The 23,730-nt window shown below is 42.0% G+C and overlaps 1 protein-coding gene, 2 non-coding genes and 3 pseudogenes across 4 annotated transcripts in view; 2 read left to right on the forward strand and 4 right to left on the reverse strand.

The window, feature by feature from the left end:
- ldhd (lactate dehydrogenase D) overlaps nucleotides 1-23,730 on the reverse strand; it is a 55,170-nt gene that overhangs the window by 12,567 nt on the left and 18,873 nt on the right. The gene's annotated exons all lie outside the window — the stretch shown is intronic.
- trnag-gcc (transfer RNA glycine (anticodon GCC)) lies at nucleotides 1,932-2,002 on the reverse strand. Its single transcript has one exon. It is a non-coding gene; the product is annotated as a tRNA-Gly (tRNA).
- LOC146384418 (uncharacterized) lies at nucleotides 6,648-7,914 on the reverse strand (annotated as a pseudogene).
- LOC146384419 (uncharacterized) lies at nucleotides 14,356-16,109 on the forward strand (annotated as a pseudogene).
- Nucleotides 16,016-23,690, forward strand: LOC146384420 (uncharacterized; annotated as a pseudogene). Its single transcript, XR_014800858.1, has 4 exons — nucleotides 16,016-17,098; nucleotides 17,235-18,380; nucleotides 18,548-19,455; nucleotides 23,516-23,690. The product of XR_014800858.1 is annotated as an uncharacterized LOC146384420 (transcript).
- trnag-gcc (transfer RNA glycine (anticodon GCC)) lies at nucleotides 19,850-19,920 on the reverse strand. The gene has a single exon. It is a non-coding gene; the product is annotated as a tRNA-Gly (tRNA).

The raw sequence follows: 23,730 nt of genomic DNA on the forward strand, positions 1-23,730 counted from the left end.
TTTCCCAATGGGTCATATTATTTGTGCGACAAACCACAGCTCAGTGTACCCAGCCTACTTGGAGTTTCTCGATGTAAGTTAAAACCAACGATTACTTGGATCCTACTTCAATGGGGAATAACTGCAGGAACTTTTGCACAGAAGACAGACAGTGGCCCCTCTGGCCAGTTATTCACATAAGAATATAGGCTGTATCCCAATTCAGGGTCTGCAGCCTTAAAGGCCGCATTTTAAGGCCGATTACGTCACAGCGACGCGACGAAGGCTGTCCCAATTCAAAGGCTGCTCGAAATGCGGCCCTGAAATGCGTCCTTCATTTCCCTGAATTTTAAGGATGTGGCGGTGTAGACTTCGTGGCCCAACATATCCCAGAATGCATAGCGCGGCGGTGGGTGTGGATAATTTTGCCGAAAAAAAAACGGCGGATGAGGGGCGCCCGAAGAGTAAACTTTAAGTAAGTACTGAATATTATGTCACTTATTTATGTGCAAATGTTTAATAACGAAGAACATTAAAACATTACTGTTGGCCACATGTCGGCAAAGTTATGTGACATTAGTGACGTTTGTACTAACTTGGTTTTAAAGCCTTTACTTTAAAATATACGCCGTTCAATAGCTGACCTTAATCTTACAGAGAATGATCAAAGCTCATGTAGAAACAAATAAACAAATGAACAAAATATTTTCTCCTTCATTTCTGTCAAACAAAGCTGTATGAAACGTTTCCAGCTGTTAGTATCATGGTTGCTAGGCAACCTGGGCAGCGCGACGGAGGCTAGACCGTCCCATTTCACAAGCCTCGCACTTCCGGCCTTAGCGGTCTTTGAGTACGCGGCCCTTGTGGACCGTTAAGGCTGCATACTTTAAGGCTGCAGACCCTGAATTGGGATACAGCCATAGTGTTATGGCCCTTGCAGGGGCCATAACCCTCCTGTCCAACTGACCTTGTGTGGGTGTGTCCTGCCATCTCTCCTGCCTTAGGTGCCACCTAAGCTGACTCTAATTAGCAATTAAGTGTACTTAAGGCAAGCTCTAGTGCCAAGTTAAGTGGCTTTATTGTCATTTTAACCATGAGCAGTCGTGCAGTACACAGTGAAATGAGACATCGGTCCTCCAAGACCATGGTGCTACATATAACAGGCTATCAACAATTGACTACATAAAGTGTAAGTATGCAAAAAACAAAACAGCACAACACCAGACAGAACAGAATAATGCCGACACAAGACAGTGCAATAGAAAAGTGCAACAACGACAGTGGGTTGTGATAAAAGTGACTTGACATGTGTGTGTGTGTGTGTCAGTCGAGTCACTGATCTGTTTAGGAGTCTGACGGCTTGGGGGAAGAAACCGTTTTACTGTCTGGCAGTGAGGGCCCAACTGCTCCGGTACCTCTTGCCGGAAGGTTGAAGATTGTATGTTAGGGTTGCGTGGGGTCCTGCAAAATGCTGGTGGTTTTGCATATGCAGCAGGTGCCAGAGAGCCTCGTTGGTTTTTGTAGCTAGTGAGCTGTGCGTATGGTGACTGGTTTCCCCTGCTCTGTGGAGAGGACTGTTTTGGTGACTAACCCTTTTTTTTTTTTTTTTTTTTTTTTTTTTTTGACTCACTGTTCAGTTTATTGACCAACATCTGGGTTTTGTTGTTTTCCTTCTCTAAAAGGTGATAGCGTCTTGCCTCTCTTTCAGTTTAATTTAACCATTTGCCTCCCTGTCTCCTTTTTTTCAATTTGGACTCCTTTTGTTACTTCCCCGTCATCCCCTGGACCTTTTAGGGTAATGTCACAATAGGTTTACACTTCATTTTAACACCTAGGCAGCACAACATCTGTCAATGTTTGATTTCTGACTAAGAGAGAAGCAGTTTTAAAGGTGTGCATTTTATAGATTCAGACTTGAAAAAAATACAGATAGAGGGAAGAAAAGTAAGCGCTGCATTGGCCGGGAATCGAACCCAGGCCTCCCGCGTGGCAGGCGAGAATTCTACCACTGAACCACCAATGCTTGCTGCAGCAACTTTTGCACAGAAAACAGAGGACGGCCCACAGTCCAGTAGACCATTGTTGTTTAGGGTTTTCTCAGTGTTGGGAACTGTATGTGAAGAGCAAGGGTGGATCTGAATGTGAAACTGAAATTGGCTAACAACACAGTCATTCACAAGACAATGAACACCTTTCAAAAAGTGCTCACTACTGTACCAATGCCTGATGAATCTTAAATGGCAAACGTCACACTCCATTTCTTCCTTGGATCCTACTTCAGTTGGGTACAGAACAAAACTGAGGTGTCCCTAGGATTTATACTGGTATGTTCAACTACTCAGAGAATCTGGAAGCTCTAAGCTTTTGAAGGTGTTCATTAACTCAAGTAAATGATTAGCTGACTGGACACAGGTGAACCGAAAAACTGAAGAGAAGCTAGAGAGAAAGTACAATAACCAAAAGTCTACTAAATAAAACAAATTAACTAAACAGATCTAACGTTTGTTGTCACAATAGAATTTCCAAGTTACTGACTTCACATCCCTCATGGTAAAGTTTGGTATCATTAAACTTGACTGACTGATTATGGTTATAAGATAAAACATTTTGTTAGAGTATTATCTTTACAGCACTGCAATTATCTTTTACAACATGACATTTAACACGTTTAGTCTTTTGTATTTTGGACTGTCAGTGAGAGAGAACAATGAATTTGTAGACGTTGCTTTAGTCTACGGTTTTTAATTCACACCAAATGTACTTTGATATGGGCTGTATCAATAAGGACATGAAAGGATTTCTCAGAAAGATAAAGAAATATAAAAAGTGAATCTTTTGAAAAGAATCAGGAAACTGTTATGATGCACAACTATTAAGATGAGTCCCAGCGTACTAGGAGTTACTGGGTTGAAGTTAAAAAAGTATTGGTTGCTTATTGCGCTCTAGGAACTTTTGCAGTGGCTGGGAATAAAACCCAGGCCTCCCGCGTGGGAGCTTGGGATTGTTTAGCTCAACAGGCCTAAACAGTTTCCTTTTCATTCTCTATGGTAGTGCTAAACTTCAGGTGTCATATTTTTAACCATCATGATCCTTCTTGTGCTGTTGTGAGTTTAAGATGTGGCACTTTTTAAAAATTTACACTTTTAAATTTCAGGAAACAAGACAACTTATGTACCACCTGAAACAGATCTCAGCAATCCTTGTTCATTCATCAAAAGTAAGAAACTTTGTTTGTAATGAGAGTAAACCAACAGATTAATTTTTCAGGTGTATCTTAAAGGTAACAGAAGTGTCCACTGTGATTTCATTTACTTGATTTGTTTAAGGAAGCTTCTATCGCTTGGGTAAAGGCGGTTAGATTTAATCAGCTGTGGTAAAATGGCATGGTAAATGATGAATGAACCTGTCTTGATGCATGCTCAATCAGGCCTGAGTCAAATCCCGGTCTCTCTCCATTTTCATTTATGGTTGATGTTCACTTAAACATTTGCTTAATACATAGATCATTAATTATTCAAAATCACTTTTACATTTTCTCATCTTTTCATCTCGCTCAGAATTTGCCCAAATTAATTAGAGAGACTGCATTCATTTTTTTTCAGGACCCAGTACAGATGCTGCTTGCACATCTTCACTGCTGTTTTCAAAAATGAGCACTTTGCGGACAGAAGGTGAGCGTGTACACCACGTGAAAAGTTCCTAGATTTTTAGCACTAGTGATGCTGCTGTAACGCTGCTTTTTTAAATTTTATATTTTTTTAATGTATTCTAAGAGAAACAATGTAAGAGTAACACTGCTTTTCAAATATTTATGTTTAAATTTTAGCGCCTTCAGTTCAGCCAGCTATGGCTGGTTATAAGCATGACCTCAGCAGCTGGACTTTCTCTTCACACCAGAAGCTGTGGATGAAGACTGAGCTTCAGGATCTTGGACTGTGGCCTGGGTCTCAACCAGTGCGTAACTCCAAGGGAACGCCACTTCACTCCGGCGTCTCCCTCCACAACCTGAGCGGCTGACCTACCATCTCCAAATTTCTTCCAGCTCCACCCCTTCTTTATATGGAAACCAGTGTGTTATCATTGTCAGGTTAAGAAACAAATACATCTTGCCATGACTCCATGGTTGCTTTCGTCTACAAGTGGTCTCTGCTGGTGTGGGCAGGCCATTAGTAATTGTTGGCACCACTGGTCAGTATTACATCCTATCCTCATGACTGACAAGAACTGGTGTGCTGACAATCCACGATGGCTGGAGAAACTGCCCAAAAGGTTTACCAAACTTTTCTGACATCCAAAAAGGCCATCTGCAAGTCTTTCCGGATGAGCTGAGGTGGACTGACAAATCTCCAGCAAACATGGCAAACCAAATCGACGAACTCATGCACCACAAGTATGAGCTCACCTGGCATACCTCCATGCCACAGACTGTGTCTGGGACTCTGAGGCATGAAGCACAAGGACAGGGGAACATTGGGCAGTTACAGAGGAAGGGAAAACCCCCCCCCCCCACAGGAGTTCAGGTCTTCTGAAACTTGTCATGTCCAGTTATTACATTATGAATGAAAACTGGCTTATTGTTTCATGGATCAAGGTTCAATTTGAGACGGTAAGGTCCTTGGAACCGATGTACCAGGGAATGGCCGAGAGGTACAGAGATGCAGGAGTGGAAAAAGCCGGCTACCAGAAGTGAGAAAAGCTATGTTCACACTGCAGGCGAAAGCGCATCAAATCCAATTTTTTTTTTTTTTTTTTTTGGACCCTATGCGACCCATATCCGATCATGGTATGACAGTGTGAACGGCACAAATCCGATATTTTCAAATCTGATCTGGGTCACTTTCGTATGTGGTACTGAATCCGATACATATCCGATGTTTTAGAAAGCGACTGCTGTTTGAACGGTCAAGTCGCATTAAATCAGTCTTTTACGTCACTGACACAAGACGGACGCCAATTATCAGCTCCGGAGAAGCACCCGATAAGACATTGCGAACGCTTTCTGGCCATCCAGTGTAGATGTTAGTGAAACTGTTGGGAAGACAACGTTGGAGAAACGTGAACATTTTATTTATACTGTATAATCTGTAGATTCTGACAGAAATCTGCAACTATCCTTTGAAGCACCGCTCCTCTAAAACAGCAATAAGGATAATTATTAGGTTATTTACATTATTATGTAAATAACAAAATAACTTGGAGCAAAAATTGGGAAACGTAAAGTCCGAAGTCTTTATATTAAGGCCATCAGTCAAACAATATTGTTTGGTCTGGGTCTAAACGGAGCGCGTTGTGTGTGGCATCTTCTTTTGCGCATGTGGGCCGCTTTGAGCATTCACACTAGCCAAACGTAGCCAAAGTGTCTGGACCATCTCCAGCTGTTCGCTGCATGTATTAAAGATGACTTCAGACATTGTCCTGAATTGATTCTTCTGTCTGGTGGACATGTCTGACATAGGCTGTACAGTCACACAGGTAAAAGACAAGCAGTCGTGTTTCTAATAATATAAATCAAACAGAAGGTTATGAAGATAAAAGCTGTGAGACCCCTCTAGAGAAAGTGTGATTGTTATCATCACATGACGTGACTTAGAAATAAGATTTAAGGGCAGCACTAACAATTTTTTTTTTTTTTTTTTTTTTTAAAAACAGATTACCTGATGGTAAGCATACAGTTATATAAACATGTAGGTGAACTCTAACGGGTTATAAAGAAGAGTGATACTTTTGCAGAAAACAATTTACATTTTTACATTTACAATCTGTTATTTATATAAACAAAAGAAATGTAACTAGAGAAAAAAACTGTCTTAGGTACAGTGTCAACTGTTTCTTCCTCATTTCTTTTTTTTTTTTTTTTTTTTTTTTCTTCCATCTAAGTCTCTCTGCCTCATAGAAAGCAGACTCCTGAAACTCCTTCCAGCTCATTTCATTGTCCATGCCTTTGTCTCTGTATAGAGTACACTTTCAAAGGGCAGCAGATATAGTTTTCCTGCCACTCCAGGGAAGCCCGTATGAAGGTGTGGACTATTTGGTCGCTGTGGCTGAATCTGCAGAGGTAGCGTCCGGTTCCCTCTGGAAAAATTCTGTCTGAACAAATTCTTCAAAGGGCATTTTAGGGTTACCGATTCCCTCAGCAGCATAACTTTGATGTATCTTCTTTTAACAATAGAAATACGGCACAGGCCCTCGCTGGTAAAAATAGTGGATGGAAGATCCATCTGTCTCATATTGGGGCTTGGGCTGTCCACAGGCAAGACAAATCTTTCTGCCTTCCTTCCTCAGGTTGCTCCTGCTGTTGATTCTCTAAGATGCGTTCCATCTTCTCTATTGAGTCTTGTGTCAGAGGTGTAGACAGGGCAGGAGGAGGTGGGTTTAAGTAAGCTGGCTCCATGGTGACCACAGGAACACTGGTTGTCTCACTCCTTTCTGTTAAAGAGTACCACAGTTGCTGGGTCTGCGGAAGTTTTTCTGGGCTTGTGTTCAAAGAAGTGTTTAGAAGCTTAGCCAAGTGTTTCACATAACAGGATATGTGTAGCTTGGATGTGCGGTGCAGCAAGCTGTTGGGATCTGTAGCAGAACGATGGACCATGTTTGCATAATCTTGATCCACAAGATCTTTCTTCCCGTGGTGCTTTTGCAGCAAGTCATCTATTGCCTCTTTCATGGGTCGTGTCTAGCGTGTGTGTGGTCCAGCACAAAAATCCGTCCACCTGTCTTTATGGGTCCAGTGCGAGCACTCCTTGGCGAGGACTACATCGACAAAAGTAGAGCTTTCTGGGAAACAATAGTAATAGTTCAGTGGTTGCTCATATCTAGTAGTAGTAGTAGTAGTAGTAGTAGTAATTATGCCAAATTGTTTGACAATACTAATGTTAACTTTCACGTGACTGTAGGTTGCTGGATGTCTTCTGATGTTAACTCCTGCTTTAAAAGTGCACTAGCAGAAAATGGGTGGGTCACAGGTGGTGCTGGTGCATGTAATGCCATGGCTAGCTGGAGAAGGGTCCCACTGCTGGAACCTGAAGTTGGGCAGAGACAGATTTTTGTACAGAGGATGGGGCCTGAACGGCACCCAGTTCACCTTCTGGGTTTTGTGTTTGTCCCAGTTTAAAGGGACTGGACGGCAGCCTGGCTCTCTGTATTCAAGTTCAAATCTCTCTCCAGTGTCTGTCAGAGAGGCGAAGTGCAGGGTACTTCTCCTGACCAGTCACTCTCCTGGAGGCTGCATTCAACTCCACCACTAGAGCTGGATCAAAAACAGAAGGGAGAATGACACCTGGCTGCTTATGGTCCACCAGTCTTTGGTAGTTCCATCGTGCCACCTCTGTCATGCCCTGGGCCTGGAATAATTCAGTGGATACATGAGTCCCGGTAATCCACTGGGCCTGGTGAAAATGGTAACCCTCTGGCTGTGAAGTGCATCGGAAGGGAATCCAGATGGGGTCCTTAGCGCCTTCACCAGGGACATAGTTTAGCTAAAGAGTCCCACCATACCAAAACATTACACCCTCGGAAAGTTCAGGGTCACTCAAGCAACCACAAGGAATATGCACTCTCTGTATGCGCCAAGCCTTCAGCATGGATGGCTTGAAGATTGGGACGTTGTTGGGGCCTGTGGCCAGGTGAAAATGGTTCAGGACTCTTTCCCACTCTGTTCAGCAGCTCTGTGGGTTGTGATATTTTGCTCCCGCAGTGCTCTCGTATGTGTTGCTTAGTGCGATTAGCAGAAAAGCTGGCAGAAAGTGCTGATCAATGGATGATGCTCAGAGGTGAACTCCCACAAATCGCCTCAGGCAGTGCAACAGGTCAAGTTTCACAATAATGTTGCTACTGTAGTGGGTTTAAGGCCCTAGCAACAATAGCAGGAGTCGTTTTCCAGGCATCCCATGATAGATTTTCACCAGGGATACAGTCTGGGATCCTAAATGGAGCACAGCAAAAAGTTCACCTACATGTTTGTATTACAGTGTATGCTTACCTGATGGTAAGCATACAGTGTTTTGAAAAAGTTGATTTAAACAAGTTGTGAGTGCTGGCTTTAAATCTTATATATTATTTCAACCATGTTTTCTCTAGAGGGGTCTCACAGTTTGTCTTTATAGCCTTTCTGTTTAATTTATATTAAAAGTCAAGCAGTCATGTTTCTGTCTGACTGTACAACCTGTTTCATAGGGGTGGGTTTAAATAATTGATTTTCTGATTTTAAATCTCTTAATTTTAATAGAGCGATATTGATTCATTAAATCCTGGATCGATTTTTACATGAGTGTTTTGCCAAAAATGCAGAATCTCTGGTTAAAGCTCACAAAACTATTTCAACAACCACTAAACAGGTAAAACTGCAAACGAGAGCAGGTAAATGGATTCCACACAAAGACGTAAAAGCAGAGTGCGGACCCGATGCATCAGAATCTATAAGATGTTTGCGTTCTCACCCGACGGCACGTACGCAGACACACTGGAGGCTGAAAGCTGACATCTCACAGATTCTGAGCTGCAGGTTTTATCTCTCTCCAACCGAAATTCACTGAACCAGCAGCAAAAGAAGATCCAAACTAAGCTTCACATTTGATAAATATCGTCATTAATTCACTCTTACTTTTGCTGTTTTGCTTCCACCACGATAAAATCGCACTTCGTGCACAGCTCTTTCTCTCTCTATGTACTTCAAGAACAGAAAGAAATCACCTCCGACAAGAGATCCTAATTTCTGCTGTTCAATGCCGAAGAAATGTAAACTTTTTATGCCAATATCATGTTCCTGGGTGTGACCCAGTGTTTTGTGTTTAATTTATATTTCTTGAGTATTGTTATTAATGGTTTTAGTTCTTTTGAAACTAGAAGCTAGAACAACAATGTGCCTTCCCTGTGTCCGTATTATGGCTACTCCACTTATTTTTCCTGTCCCACAGTTCATGCCTCTGTCTCAGGGTCCACATCTGTGTTTTGTTTTTTTTTTTGTTTTTTTTTTTGGGTTTTTTTTGTTTTGTTTTTTCCCGTCCCCAAGTGCTCACTGTTATCTTTGTTCCTAGTCTGTCGTTTCCAGTTTTGTAGCTTCCCAGTGTTTAGTTTTAGTTTCCAGTTTTCACGTTAGTTTGTTGCAAGTTTATTTTATGGCGTTTTCTGCTACAGCGCAATAAAGCTGCCTCTTTTAGTTCACCCTAGTGTCTCCGAGTTCTGCATTTCGTTCCTTTATCCTGCCTCCCATACAGCAAACCATGACAACCGAATTTCTGTGTCTAATAAAAACTCGACTTCAGCAGCATCAGGTAAAGTTAAAGCAGAGCATGTTGATTCAGGGTTTTCTTGTGTTTTTGATCTACTGCTGAATATTTTTAAGGGTCTGAATCTAAGAGTACATTGTTCACCATCTTACAATGCTGTGACTGGAGCCATTGTTCAACTCTTGGTGAGTAGTACTCATGGCCATTGATCAATGATCACGATAATTTGCATATTAATGATTATGACACCGACCTGAAGGCCCATTGTTGGTCAATGGTGCTAGCATCGGCCATCCACTAAAAACACAGGTGTTTTATACTGGTGTAAACACTCTTGCACTGGCTGGGAATCAAAATCAGGCCTCCTGCATGGGAGGTTGGGATTGCTTAACTAAACAGTCCCAAACAGTTTTCTATGGTAGTGCTAAACCACTACAGATGTAATATATTTTTGGCCATTATGGTCTTCTGGTGCTCTTGCGAGTTTGAGATACGGCTTTTTTTTTTTTTTTTTTCTTTTAAATTCCTTTTAAATTTCAGGAGACAAAACAAATTATGCACCGCTTGCAACAGATCTCAGCAATCCTTGTTCATGTTCTTTTTATTCTATTATTTTTTTTTTTATTATTATTATTTTTTTTTTTTTTTGCCTGTCCCGTTTGGCTCTTTAGCCATCAGAATTATTGTCTGAAGGCGATGAAGGATGCCCAACAGATTTACTTTACCAAGTGGATCATCACGGCTTTGCCATATTGGTCCATTTGATTGACCTGTTGTTGTTGTTGTTGTTACTATTTATTTTATTTTCAGTTGTTACAGATGGGACAGACATGACTGAGGGATAGGAAAGGGAGAACAAAAGAGAGGGATGGAAAGAAAAACAGAGGGGAAGAGGGACGGTGAGAAAGGGGACTTAAAAGAAAGGAAGAAAAAAACTCACCTGGATCACCTGTTGAGAGAAGGGGGGAAGAGAAAACAAGCAAAAAAAGAGAGGAACATAATAAACACCACACCATCGCAATAATCTAGCTAAGTGTAAATAACAGTAAATACTAAATATTGAATGTTATTGTGCAGCACGCAAGATTGACAGCGCACAATGTGCTTTGAGGTAGCAGCCAAGAAAGGTGTAGTTTGTCTGTGAACACCCGTGTGCGCATCTGTATGGATGAGCGCACTTGTATTCAAAAGGTTTCTCCATGTAACGATCTGTTAGGGGGTGTAGGGAGCATTAGCCCCGTCCCCCAGGGCATGAAACAGGCATGGAGGAGATCGAGCCCGAGGAGCACCATCGGATCCTTGGTCATTGTTCAAAGGTAAGAAACGTTGTTTGAAATAACAGTAAACCAACAGAATAAATGTTCAGGTGTATTTTTAAAGATAACAGATGTGTTGCAATATCATTTGCGAAGCAATGGACAAGGGCTGGGCGATTTTTTTTTTTTTTTTTTTTTTTTTTTTTTTTTTTTTTTTTTTTTTCCCTGTATAACGTATTTTACACACTATAAGGCAAACTTAAAATCCTTTAATTTTCTCAAAAATCGACAGTGTGCCTTATGTATGAATTCTGGTTGTGCTTACTGACCTCGAACCGATTTTTATGTGGTACACGGCGCGCAGAAATCTGTCAAATGTTTTAGTACAATTTTGGTAAGCTATGAAGGCATTACGGCTACCGTAGTCAGGGGCCTCGCAGAGTAATCTGGGTCCAAAAGTCCATCTGCTTCAGGTCCCAAAGTCAAACAAACACTGCAGCATCACTGAGAGTTAAAAACTGTCGAAATTCTTTCATCTTTAATAAAATGATCAGTGTTGCTGCTTTATCAGGTGTAACAATTAAGTTTAACATCCAGGCATCCATGAAAACAGAATTTATTAAATTCAACTGAGTTAGAAGTTGGCAGGAAGTTAGCTTGCTAGTTTCCACCTAACATGATATAGCATGTTCTGACTGAGAGATTTCTGAAAAAATTTAAACGTACAGCTCTGCTATCACTTCTAACATAAATGAAGAGAGAAAACTAAACAGCAGTGAGAGAAGATGGAGGAAAATTGATATTGTATATCAGACAGTTTTGTTCTACTTGTGAATGTCTGCCTGTGTCCTTTCCGGTCAAAACAAAAAATAAATTTGCGGGTTGAATAAAAGTAACTTTAAGACAGAATTTGCCAGGGGTATGGATAATTACAGGCTTAACTGTGTGTGTGTGTGTGTGTGTGTGTGTGTGTGTGTGTGTGGTAAAAAGAGGGAGGAAAAACAGGTGTTGCATTGGCCAGAAATCGAACCCGGGCCTCCCGCGGCGGGAGCTTGGGGTTGTTTAGCTAAACAGCCCTAAACAGTTTCCCATTCATTCTCTATGGTAGTGCTAAACCACTACGGATGTAATATATTTTTCCGGCGCTGTTGCGAGTTTGAGATGCGGCAATTTTTAAAAATCTCCACTTTTAAATTTCGGGAGACAAAACAAGTAACGCACCGCTCGCAACACATCTAAACGATCCTCGTTCATTGATCAAAGGTAAGAAACGTCGTTTGGAACGAGTAAACCAACAGAATACATTTACAGGTGTATATTACAGGTAATAGGCGTGTTGCGATTGCATTCTATATTCTTGGCTGATACTACCATAAAAGAAATGGTAGCAATTGTAAAAATAAAAAAATCTACTGACTGTGATGGTATAGACATGGTTGTAATTAAAAAGACTTTAGATTGTATAAGTATTCCTCTTTGCTATATTTTTAATCTTTCGTTACAATCAAGAGTATTTCCTGATCGAATGAAAGTAGCAAAAGTGATACCCTTATATAAATCAGGAGATAAGCATAGTTTTAACAATTATAGGCCAGTGTCTCTTTGTTTTCAAAAGTGCTCGAAAAACTTTTTGCGCAAAGACTTGATAGTTTTATTGAAAAATATCAACTAATAAATGAAAATCAATTTGGATTTCGTAAAAATAGATCAACGGCATTAGCATTGTTGACTTTCATTGACGATATTTCATCTGAGACAAATAATAATAAATATACAGTTGGGGTATTTGTTGATTTAAAAAAAGCTTTTGATACGTTACAGCATTCTATTTTGATTTCTAAATTGTATAATTATGGTGTGAGAGGAGTGGCATTGAATTGGTTAAGGAGTTATTTAGAAAATAGGTCGCAATATGTACATTATCTCGGTAACACCTCTGAAAGATTGAAGATTGTATGTGGCGTTCCTCAAGGTTCTATTTTGGGACCTAAACTTTTTAATTTATATATTAATGATATCTGTGACGTATCAAAAAGGTTAAATTCTATTTTATTTGCAGATGACACAAATTTTTATTGCTCTGGAGAGAATTTGAAAGATTTGGTTGAAATTATGACTTCTGAGATGTTAAGATTAAAAATATGGTTTGATGTAAATAAATTATCTTTGAATCTGACAAAAACGAAATTCATGATATTTGGCAATCGTGTAAAGGAGGATGAAGTCATTATGTCCATTGATGGAGAATTGATTGATAGAGTTACTGAATTTCGTTTTTTGGGTGTAATAGTAGATGAAAATTTGACGTGGCAATCACATATTGAGTATATTAGAAAGAAGATGGTTAAAAACATTTATATTTTGGGAAATGTAAGAGATTTATTAGACTATAAAACAATGCGCATTTTTATATTTTTCATTGTTTTTCTCATATTTTAGTTACTGTATTGAAGTCTGGGGGAATACATATGAGAATACTATAAAACCTCTAAACTTATTACAGAAGAAAGTGATACGAATGATTCATAATGTTAAATATAGAGAACATACAAATAAATTATTTATAAAATCGAAATTATTAAAATTAGGAGATTTAGTGAAATTACGGACACTATTAATTATGTTTAAGGCTAAAAATAATATTTTGCCCTTTAAGTTACAAAGAGTATTTTTAATGTGTTCAGGGGGAGAAGATAGCAGAAGGAAATTTTATTTTAAGCATCAGTTAGCTAGGACTACACAAAGATTAATGAGTCCAACGGTTAGGGGTATACGACTGTGGAACTCCATTATAATTTAAAGAATTGTATAAATTTACATTGTTTTAAAAAGTGTTACATGCTTAAAACGATAACTCAATATGAAGAATGTGAATGAAATTGGAGTTCATTGAAAAAGGATCCATTATAATTTTTTGTTTTATTTAATTTTATTTTTCTCCTTGTTACTATGTGGAGTGGTATATTCTGATTGTAAATTTGTTACAATCAGTCCTAACCCAAGTTAGGACCGGAGAGAAATGTTAATATTAGTTTGTTCCCTGATTTTTGGTGCCCACTTGTAATATAAGTTGGATTGTAGATAGGGGGCAGGGTTTAATAAGAATATTTTCTTCTTCCTGCTCCTTTTCACACATGGTTGTAGTGCTTTTTGATAGAAAGTGTGGTTGGTTTGTTTGAATTGTTGTACCAAGTGTGAAATAAATAAATCAATGAAATGAAATTTACGAAGCATCCATCGCTCGGTTAAAGACGGTGGAAGTTTATCCGCTGTTGTAAAGTGGCACGGTAAATCATGAACGATCCTGCTCCTTAAATTGCGTGTTCCATTGACGTGTTTTACTGTTAAAAAAACTTGGTAGGTTTCTGACTGCTGTGACACTGACATTACTATAATGTGGTATAATTAAATAATCGATAAATGGCTTGTTATGAGATGACATGCTAAATGACTTAACCTGCATTTTTTTTTTTTTTTTTTTTTTAATTTGTATTGCATTCATGTTGTAATGGTCAGTAATCTTATCTATACGACAGTCTTGATATCTCACTAACATGAGCAATGCCCACTAGTGTAAGAATAAACACGATAGCTTAAATAGATATGTCGATAATCTGCCTGCAGTTCTTATGTACCATGACTACTAAGCAGTTGGCACAAATTTTGCATTCAACCATGAAAGGCTTTTATTTACAGATGGAACAGTTTGTATTGCCTGGAGAAAAAACACTTATATCGCAAATGTTTATTCAGATTTTGTCTCTTTATTGTTCTCCTGCATCCTGCTGTTAAACCCAGCCACAATGTGCAGCAAGATTATAACCTGAAATGTCTTTGTTTCTGTTTGGAATCAATTTTGTTTAATATAATTGTTTATTTTTTCACTGCATGTCAAGATGCACAAGAAAGTTGCACCATATCCAGGGAAAATCTCAGTGGTGTTCCGCAAGGGGCCACTTGGATACCTTCTTCAGGACCCGTCAAAAGAAGCTTGACGGATTAAAAATGACCCCAAACTGCAGGACAAGTCTGCACCTGTGAGGGAGGACGTTGTACGTCAGAATGCTCTGTCGTCTATCAGAGAGGAGGGGATGTGTCTGACATGAAGGAAGTGCAGGGAGAGTACATCCTGCAGTTTGGAAAGTATAAAGGGGAAATCTTTCCGGTGGCTTCTGGAGAATGATGTCGGGTACACCATGTACCTGATCAAAGATCTCCAGAAGGAAGAGGCTGCAGGGACCTCTGTGGAAGAAAGGCATGGCAAGGAGAGCTTGCATTCATTTGTACAGTATTCCCTCAGCTTTACAGAGAAAGACTCTTCTGAACTACGAGACCAGCAGAGTGAGTGTTGCTGCAGAAGCCTCTGAGGATGATCAGCTGGTTGGCTTTGGCTCACGAACCAAGAGCACCTGGAAGGAGATTTGGGACGGCAGAGGTGACGGCTATGCAGACTTTATCATGAGGAAGAGCTGCAGTCAAGGAACACGGATGCATAAGTTGCAGCAGTACCTGCGGAAGAAGCAGCAGTCTGCGTCTGATTCCAAAAACCCTCCAACTAAACCCCTGGGTAAATTGTTTTAATAATATTTAATAACGTTGTTGATGTGAAATAAGTTCAGTATATATTTATCTAATTGTTGCCTGCATCATAGGGATGGATGAGGATAAAGACCTGGAGGACGCAATGCTGAGCATCTCACCTGTAAAACTACAAATGCAAAGCTGTAAGTACTGCGCTATTACTAAATGTCAGAAGTGATAATGGTTAAGTCTGTTTCTATCTCATATGCCTCTGTCTCTGCATAACTAGTCACTGTGCTAGCAGCAGCAAAAGGGTCCACACCCAGAGGATCTTCCGGAGCAAACACAGGTTTTCAAATGAAAGGTTTCAGAATTGGAGTATAATTGTTTTACATGAATTGCTCTCCAAAGCTGAGCCTGAACTTGAACTTTTATATATTGTCTTGTTCTTGTTTTTGTGTGTTCTGGCGATGTTCCTCTAATATTATAGTTGTATGCTGGCATTATGCTAACTGTCCTAAGGACTATGAATTGATACCTACCATCATGAATTGATACCAACCACAAAGGGTGAGTATGTGTTCTTGTTAAAAACAAATTAAGTAGCAGTAGTTACTAACACCTGAATGCATGTTGTTCACTGACTTATACCGCTCCTCCTGCTTCGATGAGAAGAGGTTAAAATGACTTGGTATGGCATTTGTTGCATATAAATATATTACATATTGTTACATATTATATATTGTTTTGCAATGAGAAACAGGAGAAGAGTATAGATGTGAGAGTTCCTACTAACAGCAACACTCACATACAGTGTAAATTATGAAGTTGCTGACAAGTTTTCCTGTTGTAGTTCCATCTGCTGCACTGTCCATACCACCGTCCAGTACAACTGCTGAACCTCAGGCATCATCAGCTGATGGTACAAAACAACTATAATGTTTTTCACATAATTAAATGTTCTGTTTATTGTGTCTAGAGTAAAAAAAAAATGTTTCCATTACTCTTTTCTATTACTATACCTGTAGGTGCAGCCTCAGGTGTGACGAGGAAGTCACCTGTGCCCCTCCCACAGGAGCTGGCATTTCTACTAAAGGAGACCACAGGTCAGTCAAACAGAAAGGCCTGAGTCAAATGCTGAGCATGACCTCAGCAGCTGGAATTGTTCTCCGCACCAGAAGCTGTGGATGAAGACTGAGCTTCAGGACCTTGGACTGTGGCCTGGGTCTCGACCAGTGCGTCATGCAGGGAACGCGATTTCACTCTGGCGTCTCCCTCCACAGCCTGAGCTCATAGATACAGTGGCTGACCTTCCATCGCCAAATTTCTTCCAGCTCCACCCCTTCTTTAGTTGGAAACCTGAGAGTGCTATCATGGTCAGGTTAAGAAACAATTATATCTTGCCATGTCTCCATGGTTGCTTTCATTCACAAGTGGTCTCTGCTGGTGTGGGCAGGCCACGAGTAATTGTTGGCACCAGTGGTCAGTATTACATCCTTTCCTCAGGACTCTGCTGCAGGGCTTGTCGCAGGAACTGGTTTGCTGACAATCCACGATGGCTGGAGAAACTGCCCAAAAGATTTACCAACCTTCTCCCTGCTTTTCTTACATACAAAAAGGCCATCTGCAAGTCTGTTATGGATGAGCTCAGGAGGACTGGCAAATCTCCAGCAGACATGGCAAACCAAATAAATGAACTCATGCACCTCAAGTACGAGCGAGCTCACCTGGCGTACCTCCATGCCACAGAATCGGTCTGGGATTCTGAGGCAGGAGCACATGGACAGAGGACCATTGGGCAGTTCCTGAGGAAGGAAACTAAGCCACAGGAGTTCAGGTCTTATGAAGACCCACATGCCTGGTGTGGCGTCTCTGTGTCCAGCCATTACCTGACTGACTCCCGGGCACTTTTGGCCACATCTTCAGGTCTGACCACACCAGGAAGGTGGCATCTGGGGTCATGTCCAGTTATTCCATAATGAATGAAAACTGGCTGATTGTTTCGTGGGTCATGGTTCAGTCTGAGACAGAAAGGTCCTTGGAGCCCAAGTACCAGGGAATGGCCAAGAGGTACAATGATGCAGGAGTGGAAAAGGCCGGCTACCACTGGGTGGACAGGTAAAAACCGTAATCATCCTTGTCATTCAAACTGCTAATCTGTCTGGACAAACTGAGTTTTTCCTTTTTAAGATCAATTTGATGCACACACATAATATTCCATATACTTACATGTATTTGTATTTCTTACATTTAGGGATTGCTGTGCTCCATTTAAGATCCCAGACTGCATCCCTGGTGAAAATCTATCGTGGGATGCCTGGAAAACTACTCCTGCTGTTATTGCTGCGGCCACATCTGGACCAGTGGCAAACAGCTGTGCCTCTCGAACCCACTACAATAAGAACATTATTGTAAAACTGGACCTGTTCCACTGCCTGAGGCGATTTTCGCGGGAGTGCACCTCTGAGCATCATCCTCTGTTTAGCACTTTCTGCCAGCTTCTCTCTGCTGCATTCTCAGTGGTTGATCAGGCGGACCTGAAAAGGCTCCAGGATGCTTATAAGTTCTGTGGCATCCATCCTGCTAATCCCACAAAGCAACACATACGGGAGCACTGCAGCATCTAAATACCACAACCCACTGAGCTGCTGAACAGAGTGGAAAAGATCCTGAACCATTTTCACCTGGCCACAGACCCCAACAACGTCCCACTCTTCAAGCCAACCATGCAGAAGGCGTGGCGCGTTCACAGAGTCCACATTCTGCGTGGCTGCCTCAGTGACCCTGAGCTCTCAGAGGGTGTAATGTTTTGGTACGGTGGGACTCTTCAGCTTAACCATGTCCCTGGTGAAGGTGCCAAGGTGCCCATCTGGATTCCTGTCCGAGGCACGTCACAGCAGGAGGGTTATCATTCCCACCAGGCCCAGTGGATTACCGGGACTCACGTATCCACTGAACTATTCCAGGCCCAGGGCATGACAGGGGTGGCAGGATGGAACTACCAAAGACTGGTGGACCATAAACAGCCAGGTGTCATTCTCCCTTCTGTTTTTGATCCAGCTCTAGTGGTGGAGTTGAATGCACCCTCCAGGAGAGGGAGTGGTCAGGAGAAGTACCCTGCACTTCGCCTCTCTGACAGAGACACTGGAGAGCGATTTGGGCTTGAATACAGAGAGCCAGGCTGCCGTCCAGTCCCTTTAAACTGGGACAAACACAAAACCCTGAGAAAAGATGAACCGGCTGCCCTTCAGCCCCCGTCCTCTGTTCCAAAACCTGTGGCTGCCCAACTTCAGGTTCCAGCAGCGGGACCCTCCTCCAGCCTGGCACCGCTAGGTGTGGCATCCCCCGCACCAGCACCACCTGTCACCCACCGTTTCTCTGGTGCACTTTTAAAGCAGGAGTTAGCATCAGAAGACACCCAGTAACCTACAACAGTCATGGGTAAGTTAACATAATGGTATTGTCAAACAATTCTGTCGTTATTATTATTATTATCATTATTATTATTATTATTATTATTATTATTAATGTATACATTATTATTATTAGTTCATTACATGATATGAGTAACTATTACTATTGTTTCCCAGAAATCTCTGAAGCTCTACCTCTGCCGATGCGGGCCTCACCAAGGAGTGCTCGCACTGGACCTATAAAGACAGGTGGACAGGTTTTTGTGCTGGACCACACACGGTGGACACGACCCATGAAAGAGGCAATAGATGATCTGTTGAAAAAGTACCATGGGAAGAAGGACATCCTGAAGCTTGTGGATCAAGATTATGCAGACATGGTCCATCGCTCTGCTACAGATCCCAACAGCCTGCTGCAGATCCCAACAGCCTGCTGCAGATCCCACATCCAAGGTGCACATATCCCGGTATGTGAAACACTTGGCTAAACTTCTCAACACCAATTCATCTTTGAACATAAGCCAAGAAAAACTTCTGGAGACTCAGCAGTTGGGGCACTCTTTAACTGAAGGCAATGAAACAACTAGTCCCTGTAGTCACCATAGAGCCTGCCGTCTTTAACCCGCCTCCTCCTGCCCCATCTACACCACTGACACAAGTCTCAATAGAGAAGATTGTGGAGGGCACCTTAGAAAGGCAGCAGCAGCCTGAGGGGAAAAAAGGCAGACAAAGACTTGTCTTGCCTGTGGACAGCCCAAGTCTCAAAATGAGACAGATGGATCCACCGTCCATGATTTTTACCACAGAGGGCTTGTGCGCTATTCCTATTGTTCCAACAAGGTGCATTAAACTTATGCTGCTGAGGGAATTACTAACCCTAAAATGCCCTTTGAAGAATTTGCCCAGACAGACTTTTTCCAGAGGGAACTGGATGCTACCAGGAAGAGGTCAGAGGAAAGGGTGGAGAAAAAGAGGAAAAGTCCAGAAACCCAACAAACAGGCCACCTCTGCAGGTTCTGCCACATGGACCTGAAACAGGGACCAAATAGCCCACACATACGGGCTTCCCTGGAGTGGCAGGAAAACATATCTGCTGCCCGTCGAAAGTGTACTCTATACAGAGACAAAGGCATGGACAAGGAAATGACCTGGAAGGAGTTTCAGGAGTCTGCTTTCTATGAGGCAGAGTGACTTAGATGGATGGAAGAAAAAAAACAAATGAGGAAGAAACAGTTGATATTGTATATCAGACAGTTTTGTTCTACTTGTGAATGTCTGCCTGTGTCCTTCCCGGTCAAAACAAAAAATAAATTTGCGGGTTGAATAAAAGTAACTTTAAGACAAAATTTGCCAGGGGTATGGATAATTACAGGCTTAACTGTGTATATATTGTTATATAGTGTGTGTGTGTGTGTGTGTGTGTGTGTGTGTAAAAAGAGGGAAGAAAAACAGGTGTTGCATTGGCCGGGAATCGAACCCGGGCCTCCCGCGTGGCAGGCGAGAATTCTACCACTGAACCACCAATGCACGCTGTGGCACCCTTCACACAGAAGACAGAAGACGGTCCCACAGGCCAGTAGCACATTTAGGATCGTTGGCTACAAAACACTTCACTATGGGCTGCGTGAGAGTGCGTCAGCTACTATGTTGTCAGTATCTTTCTTATGCTTAATCACAAGAATATAATCCTGTGCCAGCAGTGCCCAGTGCATCAGTCGTTGGTTATCATTGTACATTCGGTGAAGAAAAACGACAGGATTGTGGTCTGTGAGTACAGTTACCAGAGAGGAGCTGGAGCCAACATACTCTGCAAAATGCTGCAGGGCAAGAAGCAGAGCTCGTGCTTCCTTCTCTATAGTAGAATAGTTCTGCTGATGGCATTTCAACTTGACATAGAAAAAACAGACAGGATGGCACACGCACGCCTCATCATCCTGCAATAACACAGCACCAGCTCCAGTGGCACTAGCATCAACATCTAGCTTGAAAGGTTGAGAGAATCAGGAGCTGCTAAGACAGGGGCGCTGCAGTGGAAGGAATTTGCTGACTCGAATGCATGCTGGAACTGCATGCTGTGTTACATAACCGCACCACATCTGCTTTCATTGCTGGCCAAAAGAAATGTTCCGATATGCGGTCATATGTCTTGTAACACCCAAATGACCTGACTATGAATGTTCATGTGCTAACCGTAGCACCTGCTGGTGAAAATTGGAAACACTATCTGCTGAACTGTACTTGTCTCCTGACACTGGTCTCCACCTGTGTATCAACAAACCGTCAGAAACCAAACATGTTTGCTACTTACCCCCCTTTGTACCATCATCTTCAGACGCAGCGGTAAGACATTTGGCTAATGATAGGTAAGTGGAGGGATTCTCAGATTCAGTAGCTGGCTCAACCACACTTTGCGCCTGCTCTTAGGCACCATTATCCACTTTATCAACAATACTTCAGGGCTAACAATACCAATAAAAGAGAGACATGTAACACACACTCCAAAGGAAGGAGCAAACATATAGCCTTGGGGCTAAACAATGAATAACAATACCATGGAACCTCTCCTCAGTCCTACCTACCCTCGAATGCTAGCCTACCTAGCTTCTGGAGTGTACCAGGCTCGAGGCAACTTTAAAGGCGAACCTTCAGTGCTCAAAACACTGAAAAGCCTACCCCCGACAGGGACCTAATCCCCACCCGGGATTACTCCGAAAATAAAAAAGGCAAAATAAAGAACGAGTGTCTGAAGGAAGAGATTACACTCAGCTAGACACTCACCTGCGCTAACTGGGGAGAGAGTCCCAAATACACCAGAGTTAAGCAAGCAACCCGAGAACAACATACAGACACCAAAACTCATACACAGCTGTTTCAATTCCTTTCACTGAGATCCCGGACGAGCCCCCACATTGTTACGTCCCCACAAATAAGGTCTCGGCAAAGACGTGGGGAACAGTAACAAATGGAACCGGGAAAGAATGAGAAGGGAGCCAAACAGAGCAGTATGGCAAATATTACGTTTTTATTAGAAACAATCCTAACACAAAGAGATGGCAACACTGCTTTATCAATAAGATACAAAAAGAAAAAAGGTCACAAAGTCTTATGTGTCTAAAGAAGGAGGATGAACAAACAAACAACAAAGAAAAATGCACTTCTGAAGCCCACAGGCCTACCCTAACCATTACTAGTAACACACACCTTACTGCTGCTGAGGCCCACAAGCCCACGCTACCAATGTAGCAACCTCCCCACTGCTTTCACAACTCCAAACTGCAGCAAGGACAACCACACCATAGGACCTCTTCATTCAATAGAAAGCAGTGCAAAGATGAAGAGAAAAAAAAAAACCCCAAAACCACACAGTTCTTCCCCAACCCTATATAACATCTGACAGTTAATTGCTGACTGGGTCCTGGTGCCAAATGAGGGAGTGAGCAGCAGCTCCGTCATGGAAAGAGGGCAGAGAGAAAAAGAGACAGAGAGGGGTGGAGCTAGAGAGGAGGAGGGGGAGCGAGAGAGCAACACCACACCCACACACTCCCACAGCCTCACAGGATGTAACACCAGCCTACTTGGAGTTACTGGGTTGAATTTAAAAAGGATTGCTTGCTGTAGGAATTTCTGCAGTGGCCAGGAATCAAACCCAGGCCTCCTGCATGGGAGGCTGGGATTGTTTAGCGCAACAGGTCTAAACAGTTTCCCATTCATTCTCTATGGTAGTGCTAAACTACGGATTTAATATATTATTCACCACTGTGACCCTTCTGGCGCTGTTGCAAGTTTGAGACCTGGCAGTTTTTAACAATTTCCACTTTTAAATTTCAGGAAAAAAGACATGTTATGCACCACTTGCAACAGATCTCAGCGATCCTTGTTCATTCGTCAAAGGTAATAAACATTGTTTAAAATAAGAGTAAACCAATAGATTAAAAATTGCAGGTGTATTTTAAAGGTAAGAGAAGTGTTCACTGTGATTTCATTTACTTGTTAGTGTAAGAAAACGTCCATCACTTGGTTAAAGACGGTTACATTTTATCAGCTGTGATAAAAAGGCATGGTAAATTATGAACAATTCTGTCTTGATGTATGCTCAATCATCCCGGAAAGTAAATTCCAAAAAGTTGATGCTGTACATCTGGACGTAGTGTTTTCAGTGGGAGAAACGTTTCGTCACTCATCCAAATGACTTCTTTAGTCTCAGCTGGATGCAGGTTTCCCCAAACTTCTAAACAGTACATTTGCACACAGACTGAAACTAGCCCACTAAATAAACAATGGGCTGTGAGGCCAGTTTCATTATCATTAATATGCAAATTGTCATGACCATTGATGATTGTATGTCAAGATTCACAAGAAAGTTGTATTCTACTCAGGGAAAATCTGTGGCGTTCCACAAGGAGCCACTTCGATACCTTCTCCAGGACCCATCGGATGAAGATACAAGGATTAAAAATGAGCTTCAGGACAAGTCTGCACCTGTGAAGCAGGACCTAGTGCACTGATCCCAACAGCTTGCTGCACCGCACATCCAAGCTACACATATCCCATTATGTGAAACACTTGGCTAAGCTTCTCAACACTTCTTTGAACACAAGCCCAGAAAAACTTCTGCAGACTCAGCAACTGTGGCACTCTTTAACAGAAGGGAGTGAGACAACCAGTGTTCCTGTGGTCACCATGGAGCCAGCTTACTTAAACCCACCTCCTCCTGCCCTGTCTACACCTCTGACACAAGACTCAATAGAGAAGATGGTGGAATGCATCTTAGAGAATCAACAGCAGGAGCAACCTGAGGAAGGAAGGCAGAAAGATTTGTCTTGCCTGTGGACAGCCCAGGTCCCAATATGAGACAGATGGATCTTCCATCCACTATTTTTACCAGCGAAGGCCTGTGCCGTATTTCTATTGTTAAAAGAAGATACATCAAAGTTATGCTGCTGAGGGAATCGGTAACCCTAAAATGCCCTTTGAAGAATTTGTTCAGACAGAATTTTTCCAGAGGGAACCGGACGCTACCAAGAAGAGGGTGGAGGGAAGGATGGAGGAAAAGCCCAGAATCCCAACAAGCAGGCCACCTCTGCAGATTCAGCCACATGGACCTGAAACAGGGACCAAATAGCCCACACATACGGGCTTCCCTGGAGTGGCAGGAAAACATATCTGCTGCCCGTCGAAAGTGTACTCTATACAGAGACAAAGGCATGGACAAGGAAATGACCTGGAAGGAGTTTCAGGAGTCTGCTTTCTATGAGGCAGAGTGACTTAGATGGATGGAAGAAAAAAAAAACAAATGAGGAAGAAACAGTTGATATTGTATATAAGACAGTTTTGTTC

This window comes from Perissodus microlepis, chromosome 7, assembly GCF_051167445.1.
Source record: "Perissodus microlepis isolate ML-2025 ecotype Zambia chromosome 7, ASM5116744v1, whole genome shotgun sequence".
Classification (NCBI taxonomy): domain Eukaryota; kingdom Metazoa; phylum Chordata; class Actinopteri; order Cichliformes; family Cichlidae; genus Perissodus; species Perissodus microlepis.